Source organism: Schistocerca americana, chromosome 3, assembly GCF_021461395.2.
Source record: "Schistocerca americana isolate TAMUIC-IGC-003095 chromosome 3, iqSchAmer2.1, whole genome shotgun sequence".
Lineage (NCBI taxonomy): Eukaryota > Metazoa > Arthropoda > Insecta > Orthoptera > Acrididae > Schistocerca > Schistocerca americana.
Genome location: NC_060121.1, coordinates 923564389 through 923591565, shown reverse-complemented (window position 1 = coordinate 923591565; position 27177 = coordinate 923564389). Strand labels below are relative to the sequence as shown.

General features: G+C 43.3%; 1 long non-coding RNA gene across 1 annotated transcript in view; it reads left to right on the top strand.

The window, feature by feature from the left end:
- LOC124607505 overlaps positions 1-27177 on the top strand; it is a 171397-nt gene that overhangs the window by 140698 nt on the left and 3522 nt on the right. The window lies entirely within an intron of this gene.

Genomic DNA, 27177 nt, shown 5'->3' with positions numbered 1-27177 from the left:
ATTCTTGTCGGTGTGGCTCCTGGCCTACGTGCACGTCTATAGCTCGATCGGCTCAGGGTTCCAATCTTCTGTGTGGCAGGAAGTATTTTTTTTTTCATTGGGTTAGACGATTATGTGTTTATATTGAAAATATATTTGTAATTTCATTTACCGGTCTCGCGGTACCCGCTGGTTTATTGCAAAGTACAGTACAGTTCAACAAAAAACTAACGTATTGCGTCATAAGCTTACGAATCGCTTTTCTACCAGTAAATCCCGTACGTTTTCTTTACTGAATAAAAGCTCTAAACAAAATAAAAAGGGACAAAAGGAAAGAGGCACAAAATAAGAACAGGTTTTGTTTGGTTACAGCAAGAACAATAATGTAACTTCTACTTTTACAACAGATAACATTTCGAAAAGTGTTCGATAAAAGAGTAGCCTAGCGGAGCGACGTGTAGCACTGCCCCTGCCAGCGATGGTAGGATCTACAAGCTCAGCCGCTGCGCGTACGGCGTGATGCGTCACCTGGTGACGTCACATTTCAATGTTTGTCATCCATTTCTGGGTAATCCCGACATTTTAGGCCGCCTGTGTCTTATATTAAAATAATTGTCTCATTGTCATCTACGTAGCTTCGGGGTTCTTTAGACGTTAGCAGGAATCACCCCATAGAGTAAGCCGACCTATTCGGTATAAATATTTACGAGTAGATATAGCAGCCTTCAGAATATCTTGGAAGTTCTAACAGCTCTGAAGCTCTGAAGCACAGGGCCTACATATTCCAAACAAAGTGATTTTATGAAACAAACCGACTTACTTTCGTCAAAATTATGTTATGAAACAAGCAATATACAGTGCAAACACAGGGAACTCATAATGCATTGTATACTACCCTTACAATTCACTAATGAAGTTAATTGTAACGTTAAACAAAGAACATATTTATATAATATACACGACTGTCAGTTGTAGTGTTACAAGGGCACTAATTCAATGTTCGGCGAAGTAACTATTCCTAACGTTTGGCCGGCCGCGGTGGCCAAGCGGTTCTAGGCGCTTCAGTCCGGAACCGCGCGACTGCTACGGTCGCAGGTTCGAGTCCTGCCTCGGGGAATGGGTGTGTGTGATGTTCTTAGGTTAGTTAGGTTTAAGTAGTTCTAAGTTCTAGGGGACTGATGACCTCAGATGTTAAGTCCCATAGTGCTCAGAGCCATTCGAACCATTTGAACCTAACGTTTAGTTTACCTACATTTCAGTTATCCTGACACTTTTCTCCCTCGTTAAAATTTCTTTTTTTGTGTGTGTGTGTGTGTGTGTGTGTGTGTGTGTGAGAGAGAGAGAGAGAGAGAGAGAGAGAGAGAGAGTAGTAGTAGTAGTAGTAGTAGTAGTGGCTGTCCTCCATCTTTAACAATAAGTTTAAATTGGGATCCGTTGCGTGGATGAACATTACGAAGTTTTAGAATTACTTATGATTTCAAATTTTAATTTCTTTTCGTCGGGAAAAAGTTTATCTGCTCCGGAAAAACATATATTGAGTTGTAAATTGGTGCAGTAAAAAAAGAAGAGTTTTAGCACTATGGGACGTTGCTGCGTTCAAACACGTTTTTCACAGTAAATTATTGAGGCCTGAAGTCATTTCCTGGCTAAGTTATCCTGAAATTGTGATGATGGAGGAAGCGGCTTTTTTTCTTGTTACGATCAACAATATTTTGCACAAAGGTTCCACAACACTGTACGTATCTGTGGTTGCATCGTCACATAAGAATAACTTTTTCTGCGTGGGTTTTATGACAACATAAAAAGAATTGCTTTTAACATGCGTTTGGAGATAAAGCATTTTTCGCCTTATTTTGTATTACTGACACACTTGCAGGCTTTCAAACCAAAATCTAATATGATGGATAAAATTAATTTGTTACTTTTGATGTCGTTTACATGAGGGTTCAGAGTTAGTTTTCATGTCAGTTATTCGACTCTTTTGAAGTAATGAAAGCATGTCACTCTGCCAGACACCTCGTTTATTCCTCGGCAACACACGCTGCTTGGCGAGCAGAATGTCAGGCGACTGTTGATACTCGTGGTCCCACACACCGCACCAACCGCTCGATACGCCGGTTACACCCCTCCACACGCACCACCTCGTATTCATCGCTCTGCGGTAACTTGTTGTTTTTTCCCGTTACCTGCACAATTCTGCCCATGCTGCCCACTCGTCGCAGTGTCGTGAAGAGCTCTGTAATTATTAGCTTTTCAAATTTCGAATAATATCGTGTCACTTCTCGCCCATCAGCACGCGCCATCCACCTAACACCATGTGACGTAGCTCTAAGCCAAGTAAATAGACACACTGAGAAACGATAGTGTTATTAGATCCCAACTACACTCATGCTCATAAATTAAGGATAATTGTAGAATGTGGTGCCACACAACGTGACACTACACGAAACTGGCGCTAATAGCATAGGCAAATGGGGAACACACACACGACACAGATCTGTAAGTCCACGGTATTGGTATAAGTTGAGAAAACTGTCCCGAAACACATATGCTACAAAACGCCACTGTTACCTGCGCATGTAGTCCAACTTCAATATGGGATGTGATCACCATGCAAACGTACACAGGCCGCGCAACGGGTTGGCATACTCTGGATCAAGTGGTCGAGCAGCTGCTGGGGTATAGCCTCCCATTCTTGCATCAGTGCCTGACGGAGCTCCTGAAGTGTCCTAGTGGTTTGAAGACGTGTAGCGATACGTCGAACAAGAGCACCGCAGACGTGCTCGATGGGGTTTAGGTTTGGAGAACAGGCAGGCCACGCCATTCGCCTGATATCTTCTATTTCAATGTACTCCTCCACGATGGCAGTTGGCTGAGCCCGTGCGTTATCATCCATCAGGAGGAAGGTGAGACCCAATACACCCCTGAAAAGGCGGACGTACTGGTGGAAAATGACGTCCCGATACATCTGACCTGTTACAGTTCCTCTGTCAAACACATTCAGGGGTGTACGTGCACCAATCACAATCCCATCCCATACCATGTAACCACGACCTCCATACAGGTCCCTCTCGAGGACATTAAGGGGTTAGTATCTGGTTCCTGGCTCACGCCAGCTGAAACCCCGGCGAGAATCACTGTTCAGACTATACCTGGACTCGTCCGTGAACATAACCTGGGACCACTGTTCCAATGACCATGTACTGTGTTCTTGACATCAGGCTTTACGGGCTCTCCTGTGAACAGGGGTCGGTGGAATGTACCTTGTAGGTCTCCGGGCGAATAAACCATGACTGTTCAGTCATCTGTAGACTGTGTGTCTGGAGACAACTGTGCCACTGGCTGAGGTAAGGTCCAGAGCAAGGCTACCTGCAGTACTGCGTGGCCTTCCGCAGGCACTGATGGTGAGATATCGGTCTTCTTGTGGTGTCGTTCACTGTGGACATCCCGTACTGTAGCGCCTGGACGCGTTTCCTGTCTGCTGGAATTGTTGCCATAATCTTGAGATCACAGTTTGTGGCACACGGAGGGCCCGTGCTACGGCCTGCTGTGTTTGACTAGCCTCCAGTCGCCCTAGTATTCTACCCCTCATAACGTCATCAATATGTGCTCTTTGAGCCATTTTCAATACACAGTCACCATTAGCACGTCTGAAATCGTCTGCACACTTACTCGCTGCACCGTACTCTGACATGCACCAACACACCTCTTCGTATTTGGACTACTGCCAGCGCCACCGTGTGACGATCTCAGATCAAATGCACTGCATGGTCATACCCGAGGTGATTTAACCCGCAAACCGACACCAGAAAGTTGTTTCACCATGTAGCAGCGTTATCGTTAGTTTATGAGCATGGGTGTTGAAGAAAGCGTGGAATCTGGAGAGAGATGATCCTTCCTTGACTTCGAGAAAGGCTTCCATACGGTTTTAATATTTTTTTGTGGTATTCAAAAAACTTAAAAACCTCTCTCACACCGGCCTGATTTAGCTTCACTGATCAGGATGGTAAAAAAAATGCGCATATTAAGGGAATTTTCTTTCACAAAGCAGGCTTATCACATTCACACAGTTCAATGCTGTTCTATCCTGATTAAATTGAGCTTAACTTAAACTCCATACGGCAGTGAAGCAATTTCGAAGTCTCGGTGCGACGAAAATTGTCAGTCGATCTCCTGAAAACATTTGTAATAATTATTAATTTTCGGTGATCACATGGGGAAGACCGGAGATCTGCTGGCAAGACCGTGTTAGCCTATTTCTTTGAAGTAACTGGATATCTTTAGCATGCAAAACGGCAGGTTCGTCCAGTGTAAATCAGACGTTCCCCACTGATTCCGTGCAACACAGCGTAGTAAGCAGACACTGTCAATAATAATCAGTTAAATAATACGCGAGCACACTTACTTTAGTTTAGTTCATGTATTAAATTCCTTCTCATACAGAATCTCATCAAGATGGCGACTAGCTCAACAATACATACATACACATCCTCGTTCTTTCACGGCTAATCGACAAGATCTCCCTCATTCTTTTCATAAGAGAAAACATAGATAGTAGAGAAGCTACTCCATGGAGTAAATGGACGCTCCAAGGAATAATAGGGCTTGAAACTACTTTGCATTGATAATCATCGTATATTAAAGTTTAGGAATCGGTAAGATAAGAGGAGATATTTCGAGATATGTACTCAGTTATATAATTTATAAAATTTCTGAAAATATCACGGGGAGACCGCTGCAAGAGACATTACACGGTCCTGTTAAAATAAATACTTGCTTACCGAATAACTGAACTGGTGTTCCAGTAAGATGAAAACTTCCTAGCAGTCAAATCGTTTATAATTGATAGGCGTCAAGATAGTGAAAGGCTGGTAGCGTTGGAATATCTGGATGTGATAGGGCTGGTAATTTTCTATGGATATACATTGTGGCGCAAATAGAAGTGGCCAGGACGAGTGGTTACCATTTGTGACAGCATTAACGGAGGAGGAAGAGACCTGTAGTTACTTATATCAGTATGGAGCAACTGACCAAACCGCCGGCCGAATCTTGGAGCACATTTACACAATCTTCACACCTGACGGCGTTGTCAGCAGAGGTCAGTGAAATGAAATGTCGTGTGACGAGGGCCTCCCGTCGGGTAGACCGTTCGCCTGGTGCAGGTCTTTCGATTTGACGCCACTTCGGCGACTTGCGCGTCGATGGGGATGAAATGATGATGATTAGGACAACACAACACCCAGTCCCTGAGCGGAGAAAATCTCCGACCCAGCCGGGAATCGAACCCGGGCCCTTTGGATTGACAGTCTGTCGCGCTGACCACTCAGCTACCGGGGGAGAGGTCAGTATGATCATGGGCCTAGCTGGCCATCCAGGTCAACGGACTTGTCTATGTACAATTACTTTGTGTTGGGAGCCCTCAAGTATAAGGTGTGTCGCAGCAACCCGCACGGTCTTCAAGAATTGTAACAGAACATTTCGGATGAGATGGCAGAAATTCCAGCAGTCCAGCTTCGATCTGCCTTCGGCAGTTTGGTGACGAGGCCATAAAGTACCAAGAGATGAATGATGCTCACGTTCAACATCTGCTAGAGTCAGGTTAGTACAGTATTTCATTTCATCTGCTGTTTCTCTGTGCCCTGGAGTTCGCTTCTCCGGGCCACTTTTCTTTGGTTCAAATGGCTCTGAGCACTATGGGACTTAACTTCTGAGGTCATCAGTCCCCTAGAACTTAGAACTACTTAAACCTAACTAACCTAAGGACGTCACACACATCCATGCCCGAGGCAGGATTCGAACCTGCGACCGTAGCGATCGCGCGGTTCCAGACTGTAGCGCCTAGAACCGCTCGGCCACTCTGGCCGGCACACTTTTCTTTGCCCCACACTTTATATCACTACCCAGATAAAATCTGTAGACTTGTGAGATTCATATAGAAGACGCGTACAGGGAGGTGCCGTCATTAGGAACTTGTTACGACATGCAGAAGGACTTGAGCATGGTCGCAGCTTGATGCAAAGACTTGCAGCTTCCTCTAAACATAAATAAATTTAATGCCCGACGTAGACGAAAAGATTAATTACGCGATCGTCCATCATTCAACGGAGCGGCACGCATGTCACATACCCAGAAATTTTTGTCAAGAACGATTTAAGAGGACACGGCGGTGTAAATTCAAACGTATGGAAAGGAAAGGCCAATCTCAGATTTAATGATGGTCACATGGTGGTTATAATCCATTAGTGAGTTTACATTCTGTGTGTACTGCACAAATGTCGTATTACTTCAACCAAAGGGCGTTTAAGGTGCAATCTTTCTTCCTTTTTTCTTCGCGGGTACAAAATACATCTTGGGGAGGGAGTGGAGAAATTCACTGATATGTCATAGCGTATTGTACTTCAAGTTTAACACAAGTAGCAAACCTGCCAGTCCACAAAGAGATCACGTCGTGATTGCAGAAGGTCAGTCATGATCAGGGCCTACAGAGCGTAACAAGCAACAAGGCCACGACGTGAGGGGCTGGAGTTGCTTTAAGACACCCCATGAATGCTCGGAATGGACTTCTGTCGTACCGATACCCGGTGGAGACATGCGTACAATAGACCCTTCCTTCTTCCTCTCCAAGAACACTGAAACTCACGAATAGTCGTCTTAAGAAGGCGTAAAATCTGTCGTCTGGTAATAGCATTCACAGTTCTGAATGTGAATGATACGTTTCATCTGTCCCTCGATGAAATCAGGGGTTCTTTCGGGACAACTTACAAAGGTTGCAGCAAGCCGTCATGATATATTGGACTGCCTTAATCGCAAGTAACTGGGTCTTTTCGTGAGGTGACGGTGTTGACTCATTTCCGACATGTTGTTAATACTATTGAAATTCTCAACCAATGTAAATTTTCATCTAATGATTCATTACAAGTAGGAATTGTTCTTTGCATGTCAGTCACTTAATACGAATTTTGGAATCTTGCAGTCACTATTATTGAGTACAGCGTGCGGACAAGTTTGTTTTAGAGCTGTGTGAATCTGTGGAGTCAGTACTTCATTTTGTACTACAGGTCAAGTGACTTTCGTACGTAGATGTATCGCAAAAGGAACCTATGCCACCCCCTGGAATTTAGAATGGCGTAAAAAAGCCGTGAAACAGATAGGCCATGTGGTTTACTTACGGGATAACGTAATGGTCAGTTGTTGCGCAAAGAATATTCGTAACTATTTCCTCCATGGTAAACTGTATTTAACGACTCCTAATCTGATTTAAAAAATTTGGTGTTAATCTATTGCAATAACGATGTCGCAACAGTCGAAAGCTGCAGAGAATGCCTACCAATTGAAAACTAATGACGATCGTTGTAACACTGAAGTTGATCACAGTGATGATAGTAATGATGAACGCATATCTGATAATCATGGTTAAGCTCATAATTACAATGATTATTATGTTCCTTACGATCCTGATCGCAACTAAGATGATGCTCATGACGATGATTATAATGAAGATTATGATGGTTTTGATAAAGATGTAGCCGGCCGGAGTGGGCGAGCGGTTCTAGGCGCTACAATCTGGAACCACGCGACCGCTACGGTAGCAGGTTCGAATCCTGCCTCGGGCATGGATGTGTGTGATGTCCTTAGGTTAGTTAGGTTTAAGTAGTTCTAAGTTCTAGGGGACTGATGGCCTCAGAAGTTAAGTCCCATAGTGCTCAGAGCCATTTGAACCATCTGATGAAGATGTAAACACCATACCGTAAAAAAATTTCGTGTAGTACTCAGAAGTCTTGCCATTTTCGTATATTTAACACTATTTCTAAACGGTTTTGTTCCCATACTGTACGTTTCACTCTTCGCCTGTATGATAAGTAAAGAGATACATTCTGACTGAAATTCATTATTTACCACAGAAAATCGAATGAAAGCACTTACGCAGGATGAATCCGAACTCTATTAACAAAATTTCAGATTTTCTGAATAATATTTTCTGTGTTTTTGATATAAGGGAACTTCACATCTCGGTATTTAGAAAATATCCTTGAAAAGCCTCCAAAATTTATCGATGAAGCTCAGGTTTGCCTTTGTATAAAAATATATTTTATCCAAGCTTTGAAGCACAACTTAAAGAACATTGATTACGTCTTTGAGTTTGCATATGGCTCAGAACTGGATCTGTGCTCTACATGAGCAATAATTTACCAGCAGGAGAATCCGAGAAAGTCCCTCCTGAGTGAATGTACATCGATGGTCGCTAAGGGAAAAAGTACGGACGCGACTCCATGCGTGGTACAAAGCTGTAATCCGTCAGGAGACTTCAGTGAAAACAAACAAAATAGGACACCTTCATTCTTAGTTTTAATTGTAGTCACCATCGTCTGATGGACTTTAGTAACCATCGATGTAAACACGATACATTCTGCGAACGACTCTTGCTATTCCCAACAGAAATTCCATTCTTGCTGCCGTAAATCACGGCAGATACTAGACTATGAAATTGTCTGAAAGTCTACAGAGATTTGTCCTTGCTGGACCGTGGGAACCTCATACTAGCGGTATAGAGATATACTTCAAAAATATCCTGAGTTAGTACGTACAGTGCCTTACAGTTTTAACTAGATACACAGCGAACGTTGAAGTATGTGCGTTGTTAGGGTGTTAAATTATTAAATTTATCAAAAAAATGGTTCAAATGGCTCTGAGCACTATGGGACTCAACTGCTGAGGTCATTAGTCCCCTAGAACTTAGAACTAGTTAAACCTAACTAACCTAAGGACATCACAAACATCCATGCCCGAGGCAGGATTCGAACCTGCGACCGTAGCGGTCTTGCGGTTCCAGACTGCAGCGCCTTTAACCGCACGGCCACTTCGGCCGGCCTAAATTTATCAGTAATATATCTACCAAATAAAAGATTCACGTCCGCTATGGAGGAATAATTCCGGATAAAAGTTTAAATTACCTAAATCAGAGAGAAAACATGTAACGGCGGACTTATTAGTTTAATATAGTTGTTTCCACAGAACAATTCGTAATATTCACCCCAGAATGTATAATATACAGCAGTATACAAAATGTTAGTGATGATATCGTACTAAAATCGGTAAAATATGGTACGTATCGATGAACCAATTCGCTCAAAATCTCGCCCCCTGTTTCTATTCCTCCCAGCAAAGAATTAATGGGTTCAAATACACGTGGTATTTACCATAGAGTTAAATGATGTTAGTACTGCAGTATGCTGTAAATATTTGCGAAGCGGCAGTCGGTACGATAATTTGATGGACTTTAACAACCAGTTACGAATAAATTATCAAAGTTCAAGCCGAATAATTCCAAATAAATTCTCAAGTTCTCAGCAGCTATTTCCTCCGTAGTCTTAAGTAGTAAAACGATTGACTGTAACTATTTTATCTTCTGAAGAAGCTAGCAGAGATATTTTTCAGGAATTTTATTCGAAATAACTCTGCTTGAAAACTGAGAAGATTTCATTTAGGTATTCCACCATTATGGACTTGATGGAAACAGTCATGTATTTACCTTTTAGGAGATGATGTCAAAGTATTTTTTCACCAGACATCATCAAAGTATTTTATAATTTTATATTTGTACTACTTTCTGATGCTCTATATTTTTTTTCTCCCAATGCGAAAAAAAATATCAGTGTTCTAGCGCTGAGCAACAACTACTACCACGCGAAGAGCACAAGAACAATTGTCAACTATTTCTATTTAACACGATGTTGTTGTTGTTTTCGGTCCGAAGACTGATTGGGTTCAGCTGTCCATGTTAGGCTGTCCTGTGTCTCTTTACCTCTAGACATCCTACAACCGTTTGGACCTCCTTCATTTAATCAAGCCTTCGTCTCCCTCTACATATTTTTACCATTATGCTTACCCTTACTACCAAACTGACTGTTTCTTGATGCATCATGATGTATCATATCAGCAGATCCCCTCTTTAAGTCATGTTGTGCTACAAATTTATTTTCTCCCCAAGGATATTCAGTAAGTTCTCCTGTGTTATTCTCCTGTACCACCATATGTCTAGATTACACTTCCGCACAAGGCTATACTTCAGAAAAATATCGTCAGTAGAACCTTACATTAAAATTTACATTCTGTATTAAGAAATTCCTGTTTTTCTAAATGCTTTTCGTTCCTAGTCTACATTTTATATCCTCTCTACTTCGGTAATCATTAGTTATTTTGCTGCCCAAATTGCAAAACTACTATTAGTGTTTCATATCCTAATCTATCAGCATCAACTGATTTAATTCGACTACCTACCATTATCATTATCTTACTTTTATTTATATTCTTCTTATAATCTCTTTCCAAGACACTATCCATTCCTTTAAAGTACTCTTCCAAATCCTGTGCCTTCTGTGACAAAATTAAAATGAATGTTATGTGCAAACCTTGAAGTTTTACTTTCTTCCATATTAACTTTAATTCCCATTTCCATTTTTTTTTTAACGGATTAACGAAAATGTGGGAAAGAGTAAAACCCTGTCTCACTACTTCTCAACAACTACTTCACGTTCAAATACTGCACCAACAGCCGTTATTTAGATATTGTTTCATTAGGCAAGCAGTTTCGACGCTCCAATCACGTCATCTTCAGATCTGTTGCGTGAGTGACACCAACTACCACTCGTGCATGTCTAAGACAAGGCACCAATATTTGCATCTGGTTCCATAGACATCCGAACATCATGAGCATATTTATATTTATGAAATTGGTACTTGGTGTCGCTCATGCGACAGGCCTGAAGATGACATGATTGGAGCGTCGAAATTGGATGCCTAATAAAACAATATCAAAAAACTGCTGTTGGTAAAGTATTATTACATTTCGTCGACCAGCAACTGTCTCACGCTCCTGAGCCCAAAATGGGGTTACATTTGCTTCACTTGCAAGTCCTTCGACTCTTACAGCTGCAGGTTTATTTCTCTACAAGTTGCAGATGACCTTTACGTCAACTTGTTATTCCCCTATAAAGTCCTCAGTGACGTGAGAAGAAGAACCCAAATTTATTCAGCATTTCTATATTTTCGAAAGCACCTTCATTCAGTATCACATCAACGCTCCTAAAGAAAATACATTCATATCGGATATCTAACTGGATTTGTGAATAGTTCGAAGTATATTGACAGGCAGGGCACAGTACGGTATCCCGAATAGAGAGTCATCTACAGACACTGAAGTGATACGCGGTGTGCTCCAGGGAAGTGTATTAGGACTAAAAATGGTTCAAATGGCTCTGAGCACTATAGGACTTAACATCTGAGGTCATCAGTCCCCTAGAACTTAGAACTACTTAAACCTAACTAAGCTAAGGACATCGCACACGTCCATGCCCGAGGCAGGATTCGAACTTGCGACCGTAGCGGTCGCGCGGTTCCAGGCTGAAGCGCCTAGAACCGCTCGGCCACACCGGCCGGCCCTGTATTAGGACTATTGCTGTTCATGATATACAGTAATGACTTAACGAATAGTATTAGTTATAATTTCAGGGCTTACGAAAACGAAGCACTTACCGATAAGGGAATTACATCCGATAAAAACCTGCAATAATATCCGGCGAGGCCTCTTGAAAATATCACCCTCGTGTCAATATTAATTAGCTCTTAACGTAGAGAAATGCAAAATTTTTCATTCACGAAACATCATTCCCTTGACTACAGGATTAATCAATCACAGTCTGTTATATCATGAGAATAGTTGCGGGTAACAGGGTATGGAAATTTGAAGTGGAACGATCCCACAGTCTTAGTTGTACGTAAAGCAAATGCCAAGCAAAGACTCGATACTGGGTAACTGTAGTTTTTCCACAAAAGAAATTGCGTACGAAACACTTGTATGGCCGACACTCGAATATTCCTCAAGCATGGGATCCGTATGAGGTCCGACCAATAGAATGCATGTGTTACTTATGAAGTAGCGTGGTATGAATGGTCACAGGCTTGTTTAGCTCGCGAGACAAGAAATCATAAATGTAGACAAATTCTCTCTCGCAGTTATTCGGAGAAATACGCAGAACTGAAAACCGACTCCACCTTGTTGAGAAAATAATTACGACAATTTGCGTCTGTATTCTCAAAGTAGTACTAATTCTGTTGACGTCCTGGCCAGTCGGTTTGTCGCAGGATTCTCGAACATATTCTCAGTTCGAATATAATGAATTTCCTTGAGACAGAGAAGTTGCTGTCCATGCATCAGCACGGCTTTAGGAGGCATCGCTCCTGCGAAACGCAACTCGCCCTTTTTTCACATGATAACTTGCGAACCATGGATGAAGGGTATCAGACAGGTGCCATATTCCTTGACTTCCGGAAAGCGTTTGACTCGGTGCCCCACTAACTAAGATACGAGCATATAGGATTGGTTCCCAAATATGTGAGTGGCTCGAAGAGTTCATAAGTAATAGAATCCAGTACGTTTTCCTCGATGGTGAGTGTCCATCGGAGATGAGGGTACCATCTGGGGTGCCCCAGGGAAGTGTGGTAGGTCCGCTGTTGTATTCTGTCTACATAAATGATCTTTTAGATAGGGTGGATTGCAATGTGCGGCTGTTTGCTGATGAAGCTGTGGTACACGGGAAGGTGTCGTCGTTGAGTGACTGTAGGAGGATACAAGATGACTTGGACAGGATTTGTGACTGGTGTAAGGAATGGCAGCTAATTCTAAATATAGATAAATGTAAATCAATGCAGATGAATAGGAAAAAGAATCCCGTAATGTTTGAATACTCCATTAGTAGTGTAGCGCTTGACACAGTCACGTCGATTAAATATTTGGGCGTAACATTGCAGAGCGATATGAAGTGGGACAAGCATGTAATGGCAATTGTGGGGAAGGCGGATAGTCGTCTTCAGTTCATTGGTATAATTTTGGGAAGATGTGGTTCGTCTGAAAAGGAGACCGCTTATAAAACACTAATACGACATATTCTTCAGTATTGCTCGATCGTTTGGGGTCCCTATGGTCAGATTGAGAGAGGACATAGAACAATTCAGACGCGGGCTGCTAGATTTGCTACTGGTAGGTTTGATCATCACGCGAGTGTTACTGAAATGCTTCAGGAACTCGGGTGGGAGTCTCTGGAGGAAAGGAAACGTTCTTTTCGTGAATCGCTACTGAGGAAATTTAGAGAAACAGCATTTGAGGCTGACTGCAGTACAGTTTTACTGCCGCCAACTTATATTTCGCGGAAAGACCACAAAGATAAGAGAGATTAGGGCAAGTACATAGGCATATAGACAGTCATTTCTCCCTCGTTCTGTTTGTGAGTGGAACAGGGAGAGAAGATGCTAGTTGTGGTACGAGGTACTCTCCGCCACGCATCGTATGGTGGATTGCGGAGTATATATGTAGATGTAGTGTACGATCGTGACTACAAAGTTTGGCTCTGCTGTCCTAATAACAGCCCCATCCATCTAAGTTTTGGCCGGGCAAACACTGATTAAACTTACGATATTCAGTATACATTTCTGTAATAATAAACAGTAAACAAGTTATATAAACTGAAAAAGTAAGTGGAATCAAAATACTACTGTAATCAAAACACCAGACGAAGTTAAAAACTTAATATTATATTTTCAATAAAAATACAAAGAAAAACGATGACGTTCCATAAAATTATTCAATGCTTGTCGGTTTCCACCTTAAATAAATAAAACAGTAGCGAAGTGCATTTAACACCGAGTGAATACCGAATTACACTGAGGTAAAAAAAAGCCATGGGACAGCGATATGTGCGATAGTACCGCACACACAAGGCATAAAAGGGCAGTGAATTGGCGGAGCTGTCATTCGCAATCATGTGATTCATGTGGAAAGGTTTCCGACGTGATTATGGCCATACGATGTGAATTAGCCGGCCAAAGTGGCCGTGCGGTTAAAGGCGCTGCAGTCTGGAACCGCAAGACCGCTACGGTCGCAGGTTCGAATCCTGCCTCGGGCGTGGATGTTTGTGATGTCCTTAGGTTAGTTAGGTTTAACTAGTTCTAAGTTCTAGGGGACTAATGACCTCAGCAGTTGAGTCCCATAGTGCTCAGAGCCATTTTGATGTGAATTAACAGACTTTGTATGCGGAATGGTAGCTGGAGCTAGACGCATGGGACATTCCATTACGGCAATCGTCTGGGAATTCAATATTCAGAGATCCACAGCGTGAAGAGTGTACAAAAAAGTACCAAATTTCAGGCGTCACGTTTCACCACGGACAACGGAGCGGCCAACGGCCTTCATTTGACGACCGGGAACAATTGCTCTCCCGTACAGTTGTCAGTGATAACAGATAAGCAGCAACTTTGTGAAGTAATCACAGAAATCAATCTGGAACTTACGACGTCCACTACGACGTCCTTTAGGACAGTGCAGAAAAATCTAGCGTTATCGTGCTTTGGCAGTAGACGAGCGTAACGAGTGCCATTGCTAACAGCACGACAACGCCTGAAGCACCTCTCCTGGGCTCGTGACCATATCTGTTGGACCCTAGGCGACTGGAAAATCTCGACCCGGTCAAATGAGAAGAAGAAAGAGTCAGATTATTTGTGAAGTGTGCTAAAGCCCGACGGTAAAGTAGACTCGATTATAATGACGATAAACATGAGTAGAACATGGTGGTTACCATTGTAGTGAACATTCAGGTGCTGATAGAAAAATGTCAAATCAGAGAGTAATTATTTCTCTTACTCCCTTGAAAAGTAGTCAGCTCTTTATGGAATTCTTCAGAACCTACAGATCTACAATAGGAACTGTTTTGCAACGTGTAGGAAGCTGGCGCTGTACTTTTATTCAAGGATGCCGTTTAGTTTTGGGGTAGTGCTCATTTACTTACTTATCTTATAAAGCTGTCACTTTAAGGAGTATTAGATTCCCTCTACGAAAAAAAGTAAATGTGTTTGAAAGGCTCATTAGTGACCTATGGTGGTCACTGTCTGGGATCATAGCTTACATAGACAATTGCCGCGCATTGCAAAATGGTTCAATGGGCTCTGAGCGCTGTGGGACTTGACATCTGAGATAGTCTGTCCTCTAGACTTAGAACTACTTAAACCTAACTAACTTAAGGACATCACACACATCCATGCCCGAGGCAGGATTAGACCTGCGACCGTAGCGCTCGCGCTGTTCCAGACTGAAGCGCCTAGATCTGCTCGGCCACTCCTGGCGGCCCTTGCATTCCAGACAGCTAGCAATGCTTCAACTATAGAATTCAACTTGCAATGAAAACGCGTAGTCTCATGTCTGAGTATAAGAACAAGTTTATTGTTGTACAGGGTACACACAAAACTTTTCAAAACATTCTACAAAAACCAACCCTCCTTCCGCTTCTTCTATGACGTAGTAATGCAACAGGACTCAAATTCAGCTCCTAAACCCCACAGTATAAAAGCTCATTCACACTTTGAAGTACACTCTAAGATAAATAATAGACGTAGCGCGGAGGGGTTATGAAACCTAGTCACAAATTGATATTCATATAGGTATCCACAGCAAACGTAAAACTGTAAATTTTGGCTACCGATGGATGAACGTTTGACGCTGCAGCACAATTTTTCACCACACAGCTAGCAAGGATGGTAAACATGGGACATGTCGATGCAAAGGCAAAGTGTTTGTGAATTTTATTCCGTGTCCTCAATCTGACAGTAACTATGCCTCACAGACAGGCGCGTGAAAAGTGTACGCAGATGTCACCATTTGAGAGAGGACGTGTAGTTGGGCTCAAAGAAGCCGACTGGAGAATCGGCAGATCGCTCGACATTTGAACAGGAGCGATGCCACTATTTTATGTTGTTGTCATGTATGGGTGAACAATGGCAGAACACGGCGTCAAAAAGGAAGCGGTCGTCCTAGAGAGACGACGCAACGAGAGGACAGAGAAATCGTCAGAGACGCACTCGGTGCCCTGTATTCATAATTATAATCGATCCGATGTTCAACTGGTGCTTCAGGGACCACAAGGACCATTAATAGGTGGCTCACAGTTAGTGATGGGGAGCTCGTGAATGAGTCGTTCAAATGAACGCTTCACTCCAGTGAAGTGTGAACTAACCGCTCAATTTCAATGAACTGGCACTTCAAACTCTTCACAGATAGCACACTCCACACTTTTGTCTAGTTCACTCACTCTCTTCCACTCTCCCTTTTCCACTACATCGGCGCTACGTCACTCATTCTCCCTTCACTTCAGTCCTCCCTCTGCTGCCCGTCGACGAATCGCGCGGTGAAATACGCTTAGAGCAACAGTTGCACTTTGCTTTCCCATCACCTAAACCGGCGAAGAAACCCCAAATTTCACTAATTTTAGGCGATCGTGAGTTGCTAGCAATTGTATAAGCGTGAACAGAAACAAAAACTGCTTTCCGAATAAAATAATGAGGGATTTTACCTGAAGTCGTACCAATGACTACAGGTGACAGTTTACGTTTTGAATTTAGAGGGTTATTATTCTCAAAAAAAAAAATATATATATATATATATATATATATATATATATATATATATATATATATATATATATACAGGAAAACTTCTGAATAATTACGTAAGGTAGGTATATAGACTTTGTTACAGTGGTAAACATACTCATTCCATTTTGGATTAAATTTTAAAAGGAACATAAAATTGGACGGCATTTCGTTGGTAGCCCTAGTTTTCAGTCCATGAATAAAACAAATAAGGTTTCACTTGGCAGATGAAGACTTATTTTGGCGCTTCATGAGAAAATGTCGAGCACGATTAAACGTAATACCTTCTTTATATGTGACATGCTTCTCTGTTTGTCTTTCCTTTGTCCCCTTCGACCATGCTCTATTTAAGTTAACTCACGTCAGACGCAAAACGTTGCGTGCACGTTACTGCATAGTTCGGCCATCTGTTGGTAAAATTATGAAGTATTACGAAGCTTTCTTGTACGAGCGAGGCGAAGTGAGCGTAGCCGCGGCCGAGCGGCGAACTGGGCAACTTCGCCAGGCTTCCGTACTTCATGAATGAACTACTTCATTTGAATGCTTCACGGCAAAGAGTGAAATGAATGAAGTAGTTCACGGGAATGAACGAGTTCGACCCATCTCTACTCACAGTAGGGCAGCTAAGACGCCCCTTGTGCCGAGTATCATTGACCTCATGTTGTGTACATAGTTCCGCGTAGTCAGCGCGTACACAACTTTCCCACCAGAGCGCACCCCGCTAAGCACAACAGCGCAGGTGCAGTGCTCTTCCGTCTCCGCACTACGAGATGGCGCTGCCATCGAGACGGACCAAACTCTGCTTCCGCCGATCCTTGTATTAATATGTAACGCAGCCAATGAGATTGCTGCTAACATATAACCTTTTCTCCTCGCGGATCACATTTGCGTAGTGATACATGAACGTGCGAGGTATTATAACGAGTGTACAGACCTCCGATTAGTCAGTCTGCATTTGTCTGCACCAGTCTGTTCCAGTCTGCATTAGTGTATTAGTCTATAGTCAAGTTTCAGTCTGCGTCTAATATGATTACCATATTCCTGTACATAGCCGTGAAGATAAATGTATAGACACTTTTGTCAAGTATCAGAGATATGTGAGAATAAGATTAATGTACCAATACCAAAGGAACTTCAGATTGTCCAGAACCAAGTTAAGTAATTTTTATGCTAGTTATTATTTTAATAAATGTGTGTGAAAATTAATCAGGTTCTGTTTAAAGTTGGTCACCGTCAATCTGCTACTCTAAGCGTGACCTAACGGCAGAAGATAAACGCGCCACGATAAGACCACGAGACATAGTGCTGACACTCGCCAACTTCGTTAGAGCGACGAGTCAAATAATCTGATGGTGTGTGTACTGAAGGTCTTACAGTACGCACACCACAGATCTGTTCACCAAAAGCAGGTTTGCAGGGGCGTCGGGCACATTTGGCCTGGAATCTCACTGAATGCACCAGAATTGTCTTCCAGTGATTAGTCCCGCTTCAAACTGAGCCCCGATGACCAGCAAAGACATGACTGGAGATCCTCAGACAGCAGTGGGATACCAGCCTAAAAGTCGATATATGTGGTGACATTTCATTTCATAGTCTGACCCGTTTGGTTGACATCCGCAGCACCCTTACATCGTACCTGTACGTCGACGATATTCTCCAACCTGTTTTGTTTCCCTTCATGACAAGCAATCCTGGGCTTAAGTTTCAAGAAGATAATTGCCGCCCCCAAACGGCGAGAGTTTCTACTGCTTGTCTTCGTGCTTGCCCCTGTACCTTGATCAGGAAGGTCGACGGATTTCTCCGCAATTGAGAATGATTGGAGAGTTATGGACAGAGCCTTACAAGCAGCTCCGAATTTTGACGATCTAGCACGCCAATTGGACAGATCTTTGCCTGGTATCCCTCAGGAGAGCATTCATCCACCCTATCAATCTGTGCCAAGCTGAATAATTGCTGAATTTGTGAAACTCTTCGTCTTAAATAAATCATCCAAATTTTCTGAAATTGTATACATTTGTATATCTGTACATGTACATAACATCTACTGATTTCCGTCCCATACAGATAATTCTTCGTGATGAGTTTTTCTTGTGTGTACGTAGCGACAGCAAGGATTCAACGATCGAAAAACAAGCACTCAAGAAATAAGACAAACATATCTTCGCATTTTTCTCTTCAGTCCTCGGCTTCGTCTTCCATCGTTAACTGTCGGAACAGTAGACCTGTTGCAGTTTCTTCCGCTCTCCAGTCTGTGCTACTCTGTTGCAACCAAGATAGTACGGTAATGAATTATTAGGCATTGTTATACGCTATGATTAATTTGTTTTGTGCTCTAACATGCGGTAAAGCAGTTCCTGGTCGATCCGAGCGTCATACACGACTACTTCCCGATAATATAGCTCTTATTTTACAGAGATGGCAATTGTTTATTGATTCCACGCACTTACAGTTTTACTGTCGCCTTGGAGAGCATATTTAGCACGTAGTAATAAGATTTAATTCGTGAGCTTGATGTCTCGGTGCTAATGTTCCTATTTTCACATACCGTGAAAGTAAGCAGGGCCAATCTGCGGTCTAAAATTGCGCAGCACTTATTTACAGCCAGTGAGTTGTGAAGTTAGTTAACGGAAGTACGTCTGGATCTGGGTATCTAGTGAACACAACAATCTGGCAGACGACCACGTTGGCATCGCAAGATGCGCATGTAACCTGAGTTACGATGGGCTCCCAGGGGTGGTTAAGTTCATACTTCTCACATTTCCACAGCTGCTCTACACCTATATCCACATTTTGAAAACCATTGCATTGTGTGGGGCAGAGGGTATTCCCCGTTTCAGCATGTACGAGGGTTAGAACTTTAATAGTGGCAACTCTTTATTTATAGCTCGTACAAAATAGATACGTGTTTCAAAGCTTTACTTACCTTCAAAGTAGTCACCAGCATTGTGTATAACCCGTTGCCAGCAATGTGGAAGTCGTAGGATACTCTTAGCAGTGTCAGTTGTGTTGACAGTTCGAACGGCGCAGTCAATTGCCCAAGAAATTTGTAGTAGTTCTGAAGCGAATGCCGTGAAGTGTTTCCTCCAGTTTAGAAATCGAGTTGAACTTACGAGGGCTTAAGTCAGGGAAGTGCAGTAGGTGGTATAGCACTTAGTAGCCCCATCAGTCAAACAAATCCGTGTCAGCTTGCTCTGTACGTGCTTGAGCATTGTACTGCAAAATGATGGTCAAGACGTGCTGGAAGTGTCATCACTTTCGTCTCTATGCTGTTCATTTTTGGAACACAGCCTACGACCAGCTTAGAGGCAGAGTCTCAGTAACTCAAATCTCAGTCGCTTCTTCAATAACACCTTCCCAATAACGCCAGGTCTACGGCAGACGTCTTGTTCTGTAGTAATGCATTACGTGCGGTTCTAAAGCTGTATCACAGAAAATTAGCTTTTCTACAGTCTCTTGGTCATGCCTCTGAGCATATGTTCCACTGTAGATCAAGTTATCGATATACTACTTTCTTTTTGACGAATGGTTTGTGTGGCTTAGTGAAATAGCAAACCGCATGTTATCATAACCATATTACCCACCGGTAGGCACGAATGAAATTATTTTTTAATGATATTATGTGATCGAAAGTATCCGGACATACCTATGTAATGTGGAATCGACCACTAGGTGGACCCTCCCTTACAAAAGGAGGCGGGCGTTTTGTATTGCCTGTAGAAAAGCGCTAACAACAGACTGGATCAGTGAGGAGAGCTCAGTGATGAATTAGTCATTCGATGTCTCTTGAGTAACAAACCCATCAGAGTCATTTCAGCCCTTCCAAAGCTGACCAAGTCGATTGCTAATGACGTGATTGTGAAATGGAAACGCGAAGAAACGACCACAGGTAAACCAAGACCAGTCAGAACTGATGTACACACTGTCAAGGATCGTCAAGTATTGAGGAGTGTGGTTGTAAAGTCACAGCAGGTGGCGTCGCTGGTGGATTACCAAAGTGCTTCCAGCAGTCCAGCTAGCACAATGACTGTCTAAGAGTTAAAAGGGTCGAGCAACTCGTCATAAGCCACATATTTTTGTAGTAAGTGCTATACCCTGTCGCAGTCCGATAGGACAGTTTGGGTTTGGCGAATGTCTGCAGAGTGTTACCTGCCTTGTGGAGGTCCGACAATGAAATACGGAGGAGATTTTGGTGTTAAGGGTGTAGTTTTCTTATTTCCCTTATGAAAACACTGGGTGTGAAAGGAAATTGACATATTTCACAGCATTGTGTATCTCGTACAGTAGAGGAACACTTGGGAGACGATGATTACACCAAACACCATCTGTGGGACAGTGGTTTGTGGACAATATGATATCTGAAATCGACTGGCCTGCCTAGAGTTCCCACCGCAACCCAAAGAAACAACTCTGGGATGAGATGGAACGTCGGCCGCTCCATACCCCGGCGTTCAACATCACTAGCTTCTCTATTTTTGACTCCTTAGGATGAATGGGCTCCCATTCCTCAACATACAGTCAGATACCTCACTGGAAGTGTCTCCAGTAGAGTCCAAGCCATCATAAAGACGAAAGGTGGACGCAGCCGATATCAGTGTCCACTAATAGGTGTCCAGATACTTTTGGTTGGATCAGTATTTAGCGATAACACTAAGAAGCGATATAAGGCGGGACGATCACACAAAATCGGCATTAGCGAGGACTTTAGGTTTGTTGCGAGGGCTGTGGGATAATGCAATGTACATGTAAATGAAGGGATATGTAAGACGCTAGTGCGATAACTTCTAGAATATTGTTCCATTGTTTTGAATCCTTATAAAGCAGATATGAGAACAGACTTCGAACGAAATAACAGACGTGCTGCTAAGATTGTAACAGACCGGTGTAGGCGAAAGTGTAACAGAAATGCCCGGAGATCATAACTGTGAATAGTTCTCGCAAAATGCTATTGGGTAAATTTACAAAATCCGTGCTGGAAGAAGAGAGTGTGATTATTATGGTTCAGCCATCGTACACCTCGTGTAGGGATCATGAAAATAGGATAGATTAGAGGGCATGCATATGCACGTAAACAGTCATTTTTCTTCTCGCCCAGTACATTAATGGAATAGGAAAGAAAGTCGATAATATTGCTACAGGACGACTGTGACCAAGAAAGACGTTCCTCAAACCGTGGTGACACAGATCTGGAGCGATGAGGTAACTCTTGGGGGTACAGAACGATGGAGGTTGTCAAGATGAACGAACGGATGCACGTGGTAGCACAACAGGTTTCTGCATCTTTAGCCTGTGAGGTTTAAGTGGTTCTTAGTTCTAGGGGACTGATGACCTCAGATATTAAGTCCCATAGTGCTCAGAGCCATTTGAACCATCTACGCCATGTTGACATTCTGCGTATGGTGAGGGCTCTGCCACCTACCTGGTGTCATGGAGATGCACCGCCACATGTCTCTTTCGAAGTATTCGTACTCTGTCATCGCAGCTGGTAACGTTTCTCTAAGCTTCGAGTCTCCAGTGAGTTGTTTCCGTGCCCATTCTCCTTCCCGTGTCTTGTGATGGCTGTGTTTGGAGGCAAACATCTGGAACGGTGATTCTGTACTCTACAGTGAATACGTGGTTCGGGATGGTATGGTGACTCAACGGACGCTGTCGGCTGTCGTCTGTCGTCCAGCATCGAGTTGCACTGTGAACCGTCTATCCGCTGCTGTAAAAAAAAAAAAAAAAAAAAAAAAAAAAAAAAAAAAAAAAAAAAAAAAAGCTCTGAGCACTATGGGACTTAACATCTGAGGTCATCAGTCCCCTAGAACTAAGAACTACTTAAACCTAACTAACCTAAGGACATCACACACACCATGCCCGAGGCAGGATATTCGACCCTGCGACCGTAGATATGGCGCCGTTCCAGACTGAAGCGCCTAGAACCGCCTGGCCCCACCGGCCGGCTCCGCTGCTGTAATTAGTGATCCTGATCTGTAGCCGCTGTTCGATTTCTTGTTCCCTACATTAGTTCACTCTGGCCGTGATATTTTCCGCGAATCGAGGAACCCTGTAAGTAGGCTGTTTAGATTTTTATGTTGGTAACGCCACGTATGAAAACCACTGACTGTGCTGTGCGCAGTCTGTGGCTGGTTGGCATTGTTGAAAAATTCTCTATTGTAGTGTTGGGCAGTTGGATGTGAACAGCGCGTAGCGTAGCGCAGTTGGAGGTGAGCCGCCAGCAGTGGTGGATGTGGGGAGAGAGATGGCAGAGTTTTAAGAGCGGACGATCTGGACGTGTGTCCGCCAGAAAGAGTAAATTTGTAATACTGGATACCATGAACTGACGTTTGAACACTATTAAGGTAAATACATTGTTTGTTCTCTATAAAAATCTTTCATTTTCTTAGTATGCCTATCAGTTGTTAGTGCCTTCAGTAGTTAGAATCTTTTATTTAGCTGGCAGTATTGGCGCTCGCTGTTTTGCAGTAGTTCGAGTAACGAAGATTTTTGTGAGGTAAGTGATTCATGAAAGGTATAGGTTATTGTTAGTCAGGCCCATTCTTTTGTAGGGATTTTTTAAAGTCAGATTGCGTTGCGCTAAAAATATTGTGTGTCAGTTTAGTGTTGATCAGTATAGGTAAAGAGTGAAATGTCTGAGTACCATCAGTTTAGCTCAGCTGTTTGAAGATCAAATAACGTAAGGGGTTTATCAGCACAGTAATTCATAAATTTTCTAAGGGGACGTTTCAACCCGTACGATCTTAGTAATTTTGTGTCCCACACGTCGTACACATCGTATGGCTGTCGCCAAATGCTTTTATAGCGCGCCTGTTGTTGATGCTACAGTGCCGGCTAGTAAAAGGTTTGAAAGCAGCCCACCAGCCATGAGACACGACGGGCTTTTCTACTCGTCGTGGCAACAAGAGGCTCTCCCTGACGAACACAGCACATATCTCCAGTTCAGTTACTGATGATTGTAATCTATAAATCTTCAGCTTTTAATCACGCTATAAATATGAATCCAATTCCTCTGCTTCAATCGAATTTATTTACTGCGATAGACCTATTTTGGGTATAATTGCCATTTTCAAGCTATCTGCGAATATTACATAGAATTTTATCATTACTTACTCAAATTATTTTTATTTACTTGTTATGACTATATGGCTCGTGTGTACATTAATACATACATTTACTTATTATTGACTTTCATTTCAAACGTATGAGTGCCGTAGCTTATTAAACTGCTGTCTATGATTTTACGATCTATGTTTGTATTTTAACGAATTTGTGACAGCTTGTTGGTCATTTTTGACATCACTGGATGCTGACCAACGCGTTTTTGTTTACGTTTATATGGTAACGAATTTCTGACAGCCCATTTGACAGTTGAACCAACGATGATATATCGTTGCAAAGTTGTTTTTTTATAGAATTTGCCTGTTGGCTTTTGCCTCGGGTTCTTTGGGCGACGTTTGTTTGATGATTTTTCTGACGTTTCACCAGCACTAGTGGCTGACATTGTCAAAGCTTCACCCTCCGTTGCTGATGGTGGACTGGAGTCGAGCTCAAAGAACAGTCCGAGACAGAAACCAGTAGCCAATTTTCCAACAAGTGGCCACAAAATCTCCAACGATTTTGCTTCATATTGTCTATGAAGTTAGTTGATTGACCCTTTCATCTTTACTGCTAAAATTATAACGTCGTTACAAGACTAGTACCACGCATCGAGCCTAGAAGAATGGAAAGTAAATTTTCAGCTGTAATTACATATCTGTACAAGAAATCTCATCGAAATCGGATCACTACAGTAAAAAGCTGCGTCATGAAGCAGTATGTTGTTGAAGTGGTTTTTAAGAATAGTCGCAGCACGCCACGTCGATTCGCCGTTCCTGCAGAAATTAACGCATACAAAGGACTATTCTCCAGATAAGCGCAGCTGTGTGCAGTGTCGGAGATGGTGACGTACTGTGAGCAAGTTTGCGAAACTGGCGGCGGCAGGGCTTATAAAGCGGCGATGTCCTGCGCGGCGACTTCAAAGACCTGGCAGACAAGCGTCTCCCGCCAGCCCTTAATGAGCCTGGGCCACCCAGCAAGGGACCTCTCACCTGCCGCTGTCAAGGGTCACACACGGCAGGAGCGAGTCTGCAATAATGCGAGGGACAGCGCTGGAAGATGATACTGAGGAAAGTATTATTAGTAATTCAAATGAAGAAGGTTAAGCGAAGACGGAACGGGAGGCCAGTGAAGAATAAAATGCCTGCACTACCGAGAGATACGTAGGGAGGTCGGCAGAATCAGAACTGACCTGGGAATACTCGAGTCTTTTTAACACGCTGTCAGTGAACTTAATGCAATAAGCAGAATTTTGTTCATCATGACTGTGAATTTGGAAGTAGGTTATGCGGCCGATTGAATTTGTAAACATATACTGAAGATCCAAAGAAACTGGTACACCTGCCCAATATTGTGTAGGTCAGCATGCGCACGCATAGGCATGGATAATGTCTATAGTAGCACTGGAGGGAAATTACACCATGAATCCTGCAGGGCTGTCCATAAACCCGTAAGAGTGCGAGGGAGTGGAGATCTCTTCTTAACAGCACTTTGCAAGGCATCCCAGATATCTTCAATAATGTTCATGTCTGGGGAGTTTGGTGGCCAGCGGAAGTGTTTAAACTCAGAAGAGTGTTCCTGGAGCCACTGTGTAGCTATTCTTGGCGTGTGGGGTATCGCATTGTGATACTGGGATTACCCAAGTCCGTCGGACTTGGCTCTGAGCATGGTCCATGGATTAATGAGATTGTCTCCATACCCGTACATGTCCATCCGCTCGATAAAATTTGAAATGAGACACGTCTGAGAAGGCAACATGTTTACAGTGAAACTTCCTGGCAGATTAAAACTGTGTGCTGGATCGAGACTCGAACTCGGGATCTTTGCCTAGCGTTCTCGCTTCCCACGCCCGGGTTCCCGGGTTCCATTCCCGGCGGGGTCAGGGATTTTCTCTGCCTCGTGATGACTGGGTATTGTGTGATGTCCTTAGGTTAGTTAGGTTTAAGTAGTTCTAAGTTCTAGGGGACTGATGATCACAGATGTTAAGTCCCATAGTGCTCAGAGCCATTTGAGCCATTTGAACCGGGACCTTTGCCTTTCGCGGGCAAGTGCTCTACCATCTGAGCTACCCATGCACGACTCACGCTCCGTCTTCACAGCCTTACTTCTGCCAGTATCTCGTCTCCTACCTTCCAAACTTTACAGAAGCTCTCCTGCGAACTTCGCAGAACTAACACTCCTGAAAGAAAGGATACTGCAGAGACATGGCTTAGCCACAGTCATCAATGGTCCAATGCCGGTGTTGATGGACCCAGATGAGGCGTAAAACTTTGTGTCGTGCAGTCATCAAGCGTACACAAGTGGCCCTTCGGCTCCGAAAGCCCATATCGATGTCGTTTCGTTGAATGGTTCGGACGATGACACTTGTTGATGGCTCAGCGTTCAAATCTGCTGCAATTTGCGGAACGGTTGCACTTCTGTCACGTTGAACGATTCTCTTCAGTCGCCGTTGGTCCCGTTCTTGCAGGATATATTTCCGGCCGCAGCAACGTCGGAGATTTGATGTTTCACCGGATTTCTCATATTCACGGTACACTCGTGAAATAGTTGTACGGGAAAATTCCCACTCCATCGCTACCTCGAAGATGCTGTGTCCCATCGCACGTGCGCCGACTATAATAGCACTTAACGTTCGCTTAAATCTTGATAATCTATCATTGTATCAGCAATAACCGATCTGTCAACTGCGCCAGACACTTGTTGTCTTGCCGGCCATTGTGGCCGACGCGGTTCTAGGCGCTTCAGTCCGGAACCGCGCTGCTGCTACGGTCGCAGGTTCGAATCCTGCCTCCGGCATGGCTGTGTGTGATGTCCTTAGGTTAGTTAGGTTTAAGTAGTTCTAAGTCTAGGGGACTGATGACCTCAGATGTTAAGTCCCATAGTGCTCAGAGCCACTTGTTGTCTTATATAGGCGTTGCCGACCGCAGCGCGATATTCTGCTGTTTACGTAACTCTGTATATGAATACGCATGCCCATACCAGTTTCTTTGCACCTTCAGTGTAACATAAATATTTCACAAAAACCGCATTATATAGTTTTATTTAGAAACAGCTACTTTCGAGAAGTCACCCATCTTTCTCGTAAACAGTTGTGTTTGTTGCATTTGAGAGTGACATTTGAAATCGGGATGTGCAAGAACTCTCGGAATATTATACCCTAGTACAGTCTTATTTGGGCAACTGAATACAGAGTAACGGTAACACCTTCAGTCCAGATCGCTATTTAGGTGCAGACGGGAATTCTCCTTACAGGCAGTCTGCCTCAGTACCTGGCTGATCTCCGCTCTGATACTGACGATTCTCCAGTGCTGAAATGTGGGACGCTGAGACCGACACAAACTCCACAAGCAGAGCGCTGGTGCGGGCGCAAGTGTTCCACAGAACGCCGTTGTCGAATATGGAGCTCCGCATCAGAGGACCTCACGTGATCCTCTTCTGGGCCAAAGACATCGTCAATAACGTTTGCAGTAGGCACACGGACACAGACTGAACGTGTCACTCGGTCAGATGAGTCGCGTTTCTTGTTACATCAGGTCGATGGTCGTGTTCCGAAATGCCGTCATGAATGCGAGCGGATATTTGAAACACGCCACGTACGCAGAACCATGGGCGTATTATTACATTATGGAGGAC